Source organism: Papaver somniferum, chromosome 5 (assembly GCF_003573695.1).
Source record: "Papaver somniferum cultivar HN1 chromosome 5, ASM357369v1, whole genome shotgun sequence".
Classification (NCBI taxonomy): Eukaryota; Viridiplantae; Streptophyta; class Magnoliopsida; order Ranunculales; family Papaveraceae; genus Papaver; species Papaver somniferum.
Genome location: NC_039362.1, coordinates 213,893,596 through 213,900,063, shown reverse-complemented (window position 1 = coordinate 213,900,063; position 6,468 = coordinate 213,893,596). Strand labels below are relative to the sequence as shown.

At 37.6% G+C, this 6,468-nt stretch overlaps 2 long non-coding RNA genes across 2 annotated transcripts; both read right to left on the bottom strand.

Moving 5' to 3' along the window:
* Nucleotides 1-286: 286 nt before the first annotated feature.
* On the bottom strand, nucleotides 287-2,143 carry LOC113278631. Its single transcript, XR_003325586.1, has 3 exons — nucleotides 1,979-2,143; nucleotides 1,054-1,143; nucleotides 287-322 (listed from the first exon to the last, which is right to left on the bottom strand). It is a non-coding gene; the product is annotated as an uncharacterized LOC113278631 (long non-coding RNA).
* A 565-nt stretch (nucleotides 2,144-2,708) lies between these two features.
* Nucleotides 2,709-3,507, bottom strand: LOC113278588. Its single transcript, XR_003325574.1, has 3 exons — nucleotides 3,452-3,507; nucleotides 3,293-3,327; nucleotides 2,709-2,860 (listed from the first exon to the last, which is right to left on the bottom strand). It is a non-coding gene; the product is annotated as an uncharacterized LOC113278588 (long non-coding RNA).
* Nucleotides 3,508-6,468: the final 2,961 nt, after the last annotated feature.

The following is a 6,468-nucleotide window of genomic DNA, read 5'->3' as shown; positions in this document are numbered from 1 at the left end:
CATACATGCCGTCAAGATGTTCTTTGTAAATTCCATCATAAAGATGACAAATCTCCATAATCAGGTACAGTTTACCCTGCAAAAAACCACAAGTAAAAGACGACAAATCTCCATAACTGAGTGCATGTTTTCTCATAAGTGCATATTGAAGACTAAAGACAATAGGCTCTGAATTGAAGAATGAGATTTAAGGTAGACTTACTCCACCATCAAAAGCAACAGGCTTGCCAAAACGACTCAATTCCGCCTCTAGTTCAGCAATACTTTTATTAATTATCGACTCGAGGCCTGGGATGCGAGACTTGATTACAGTTCCCAAGTGCTGCAAAATCGACCATTATGCATCAGTTTGAGTATGAAATAAACCAAAGCTCATAGATAACCAAGTATAATTTTGGAACAGCCAGACAACACGAGTTTTCGCATTTCCAATCTTTATAAATTGCAACCTAGGTCACATATAACAAACCCTGATATTAAAAATGTACGTTAAGATGAGGATGGTCTAAATCTAGACAAAGAGATTTACAAGTTAAATAGAGTATACACAATCGAAAGAGACACTCTGACATTTTAAATAAATTTGGGAGACAACCCATTTAACATGAAGAATTCCTAGCTTATCATCAGTACCCAATGAAATTTATTTTTTATTTGAAATAAAAACCATCCATCCCAAGCCGTAACAGCCATCATATTCTATGGAGACATTCGCAGTATTCCCCATTTTAAAGACAAACAAGGAACCAATCCACAAGCTACGATACTCCTACCCTATACCACTTGAATATCATTGAAGTAGTTTGCCAAAATAGGACTAATCAATCTACCATATAGAAATTTAAAAGATAATCCTAGCTACCAGTTTGGACTAGCTAGCCATACCACGTTCAATCTGGCACGATATCATTCTCAAATTCTAGTCTTCTAGTCGTTGATTATACATGAATCCCATAAACTAATTAATTCCAATTTATATATAAAAAAATGCATTTATAAGATATCATGTGGCAGTATAAATACAGACCCAATAGTTGGCAGAATACATGTTACCATATCCAGGACCGACATAGCCTTGGTTAGGATACATGTTAGGATCTTGAGCAGCTGAAACATATCCATAGCCTCCATTGTTTTTGTCCACTGTAAACCACAAAAGCACACAGGTTACATCGCCAACGATTCCAAACGAAGGCTTAACATGATCAATTAAAACCCCAATTTTAGCATCAACCCCTGACTACTATAACCCAATTTGAGCAATAATACCAAGATGCATGTTCTTGTCAAAAGACGGTTCTAACAACACAAAAGTAATGACAAGAAAACCACACATCAAGGATGTATCAGTACTTTGTATAATATGTAATACTGTTGTGCCTGCTTCCTACTTTTACGAACCAAAACTCAAGAATCGTGACCCATCCCTAAAACCAAAACCGAATGCACTTAGGCAAGAAAGAGCATTTGATTACAGATATTAAACCAACAGACAAACATTATTTGTTGAAAGTATACTTGTGCTCTGTTATAAGCATACGTTAGACTCCCAAAACACTAGCTATGGAAACTCCTGCAGTACCCTGTAAAAATATATTACAAAGTCAGATCAAAGATGAATTAAGGATCAAAGATACCAAAGCTAACACGAGGACACCCCCAACAGCTGCAGAACCAAACTCTATATAGGTGGTCCCCCAACATACTACTAATCCACTCAGGTTATTTCCAGATTTTGGAGTTTATTAGATGGAATCCCATGATTCACACCATATATACATCAACAAGGTTTATAAAATCTATACCCTGCAAAGTCACTTGCAAACCATAAATATCTGACAAAGCTCAGTAATATCAACAGACCCCAACATAACCAAAGTGACCAATCACAGTTTGGAACAAGGTGGCCAACAAAAAACCCACCATTAACACTATGAATACTAGAACAAGGTGGAACATGTGTTTCGTAATTATTTACCTTTGTCGTGAGAACAGTTTGGACCATGCATATGCATTATAAAGTTGATAGTTCGAAACCCGGAACATCTCCGTCAGCTTGCCATAATAAATGACCATCACTTATGGCTTGGGAGTTTTCTTTACCATACACATCAAACCATGAATGTCTTACACAAAACGAAAAGCTTCCTGCACAAGATCAGATAACAAAATTCAGATAGAGAACCGAGGTAGTTTTTTCCACGCAAATACTTGGACTATGGAACTAATTATTCTCCACATACCTGCCAAAGTTCAATTAGTCAGGTATGTCTTTCTGGTCCTTGTATTTGTTAACATTTGCAAGATGGTTTCTGATTATGTCGCAAAGCCTACAGAATTCAGTTGTTCTCTTGTGCTTCTTACAAAACTGGAAGACTCGGTGTGCAGTCATCATTACAATAGAGAGAAATATTACACTCAAACTCATCAAGACTGAAAAATCAAAAATGCCTAAGAGATAAAAAGCGGTTAAAAGGAGGTAAACCTAATTAAAATATCAGATGGCCTACCGCGTAGAATGCTTCTAGTTTAGTGTTGTTACGGAGAATTTAGAGAACCATTCTGTAGGCCTCTAACCACAGAGTAACAAACTCGCGGTCAGATATATCCTTTCCCTTCTCTCCACCAATATAGCTCAGCATCAAGTCTTTAGGCCTCTTATCCGCTTCCAAGTCATCAATGTCTAAAGCTTCTTCTAAAGCCTCTGCCTGGGTCTTTGCATTCTCAACTTTCTCAGTTGAAAGATGCAAAAATGGTTTGATCACCTCTTCCAGAGAACCAACATTAACTTGTTGGCATACAATCTGGTACTGAATCAGTCCGTTCTTTGCAAACCGACCTCTCCTCATATCATACTTGTCTACAAGAAAATTACTTTGAAAGATTAACAAAGTAACACAAAAACCTAGTCAACTTGGATTAAAAATCATCATTCTAAGTCATATTGGAACTAAGAATAACATCATATGTAATCAAATACTAATATACGTACAACCACTGAAGCATTCATTTTATAACTATCATGTTGTTAAAACAGAAATCCCGTTACATTTGACATCAACCAAAACAAAATTACTTCGAAGAAAACAGAACGTGCTTGTACATTAACATCACCAAACCAGTAATCCTTTCACATGAATTGAGACAAAATCAGTTAAAATTAAACATATTACTTCATTACCTAGACCCTAATACATGATCAGTAGACTAAATCTAAACAAACAAACCCCAACTTCAGTATCATGAAAACAACTAACATCACCCAAATACCAAAATCAGATAAAACTTTTACCTGATGAAGATGTTCCTATAACTTAAGTTGTCTGACTGAAATCAAATAATAAATACCCGAAATCAAACAAATACAAATAATGGTTAAAACCCAAGAAGACAGCCAACTAAAAAGAAAATCAAGTTGAAAGAAAAGAAAAAAAAAACTCAAATTTTGCACCTGATGAAATTTGTAAAATCAAACCCTAATAACCGCACCAAATTGAGAAATCAACCTGAAATCAACCAATAATCGAAAAAAGCTTAAAACCCAACGAAGAGAATCAACCAAATCAACAAAAAATAAATAAATTAAAACTCAAATTTTGTACCTGTGAAGTTTGCAAAATCAATCCCTAATAATCGCACCAAATTGAGAAATCAACCTGAAATCAACCAATAATCGAAAAATGATTAAAACCCAGTGTAGAGAATCAACCAAATCAACAAATAAAGTTATAAGAAAAGAAATAACGAGAACTTGAATTGAAACCTAATTGTACCTGATGTTGTTTGAAAAACCAAACCCTAACTTCACTAATGGCCAACGGTCTAACAACAAGATCGATGTTGTTTTTGTACTGAAGATCGGTGTTGGTGTTGTTCATGGATGTGGTAGATATATGATTTCTTTGAAGGTAGTCGGTGGTGGTTGGAGGGAGAGGGAAAGACAAGCTGAGGAGTGAGTGTGAAGAGGAGAAAGATGAGGCGTAGATAGAAGGAGAAGATATCTTTATCCTCGATAATAACGAGGTCTCTTCTTTCCGATCCAGCCATCCATCTCATCTCATCAATGGCTCAAATCTTAAACATCTACAGCCGTTCATCAGACATCTAAAACAGTAACTGCAATGTACACCTGCGGGTCTCTGAATTGGAGTTCCAAGAGGGATACAAGGGTAAATAAATTTTGTTATTCTGAGACAGCTTATTAAGCTCTCGGATATGGTCCATTTTCTTATTATATCAGAGACGGTTATTTATGGTCGGCGGTCCAACTACCATTAATGAGTGTCTCGGATGTGGGTAGTTAAACACCCATTTTCCACTAGTGCTAGTGAAGTCATGCGTGAAGTTCATCAAGTGTTGGAGGACATTTCCTACTGTTCAGTATGGGGAAGCTCAGTTGATGATGCAAGACTTAGACGAGGACATTTCCTACTATCGTTCTCTTATAGCCGGCTCTTCTTCGTTATTTTAAGGAGTCTTTATGTTCATCATCTTTTTTTTGTAATAAATATTATCTTGATTATCGTGTTATTTGGATTATATATATATGAGAGCTTGCTTTAGTTAATCACCGAAACATTGTTAAAGTTTTCTTTTATTTTCCATTTACCTGAGTTATGGCTGGTCGCATTAGATTGGTTCTTGACATGAAGTATCTAAGCCATCTTCTCTGCGTGATGTGCCTTGCTCGAGATAATTTTGAATTTGACAATGCAAGTTGGCATGAGAAACTATCTTCTGCAGATCACCTTGTGAAGAGGATTCAGGGTGAGGGCAGTCTTCCTGACTTATCGCGTCTCGAGCATCGTGGTTATTGCCATGAGCAACGCATGCTTACCCATTTTAGTTGTGTTGAGGCGGATCGTGGCGTGAGGTCTATTGAGGACGCTTTATCTGAAGTTCGATCAACATTGCATGTATTACCATGATTTTTTATTTTTTATTTTTATTTTTTTTAAGGGGTAGTTATGATGGTAGTTATGAAGTAGTAATAAATGCATCGTTGTATAAATTTATATAAATAGGCTCTTATTGTTGGTATGATGTTTTATTCTCTAACTCTGCTTATTTTATTTTTACTAAGTTCCTCATGGCTGAGCGTTTACATGGTTATGTGTTGGTTCTAGTTTCTGTGCCGGCGTTGATATCCCCTTTTAGGAGAGGCTCTGAACTAGACCGCCTACGGCTTGTGAGAGCTGAGATAGCACTAATCAGAGAGAAGAGGCTGGCGGGTCGGGCGGAGGCACGCGCTCAGTTTAACAAGCGGTATGAGGCATTTCTAAAAGCTCTGGAAATTCAATCGTCCCGACCAATCTCTTTCGAAATTCAGAGTGCTTTGGATGATGCTGCTTTCGCCCGGCATGCAGCTGATCAATTAGTACGAGAGATAAATCTTACCCTGTTAGACATTGAGCAAGTTATTGCGGATGATAACACTTCCGCTACTTATTTTCCCAGTCGCCGGATGCATGGTTATGCTTTGTCTTTATGTATGATACGTGCCTTGATGCATCCTGCGCTTAATCCAGTTGAACTGGCACGATTGTTGGTGTTAAAGAGTGAATTGAGAGCTTTACAGACTCATAGGTTGGTTGTACAAGGGCATGCTCGCAAAGCATTGGAGGAGCAAGAGGAGACTTCCAAAATAGCTCGTCAAGGTAACGCATCTGAGCGGATTTTGTTCGAGGTAGATCAACTGCTTGGAGATCTACGAGTATCTTTAGCTGTAGCTACCACTCAGAGTGAAGAAGCGCTTCTGATGATGCAATATGTGGACCAAGAGATTGCTCACTGTCATATGCTAATTACTGCTGAGTCGACTTGAAAGTTACCCCCCTCCTCCCCCCCCTTTTTTTTGATATATAACTTAGTTTTGTAAACAAAAGGTTATGGTCTTGTTCAAGTTCTAATGGAATATTCAGTTAATGAATTACGTTTTTCTCTTAGGAAACGAAAAGTGAAACTATTACAGGCTATTGTCACTAGTAATACTCGACTTGTTCAAGAGTGTGAGGGGATGTTTGGGATCAGTCAATTGTAATATTTTCAAGCTATGGTTCTTTATGCTGACCGACTAAGTACCAGCCGGGTGGACCCCTCGATAGAAAATGTGATGGATGTCAATGAGGCTTTTGAGGCATTTGTGGATGCTCGTGATCGGATGGAACATATGGAAGACAACCTAGTTATTGCTCCTATCCGGCTGAGGCGCGCGAACTCAGTTCTTTCGTCGTTCCTTTAACCTATGTTATTGCTTTATTCTTCTTTTACGCTTTTCTTGTCTTGGGCGTGCAGAAGTTCTTTTAAGGATGCCGCTATTATAGATTTTTGTGCTGTTTTGTCACCTTAATCAATGAATTCTGTTTGACTGGCCTGTCTATTTTATCATGTCCTTTTATTTTTTTTTTCCGCGCATCTCATCAAATTATATGGGGGCTTTTGATCCTTTCTTGGACTATTAGTACACCT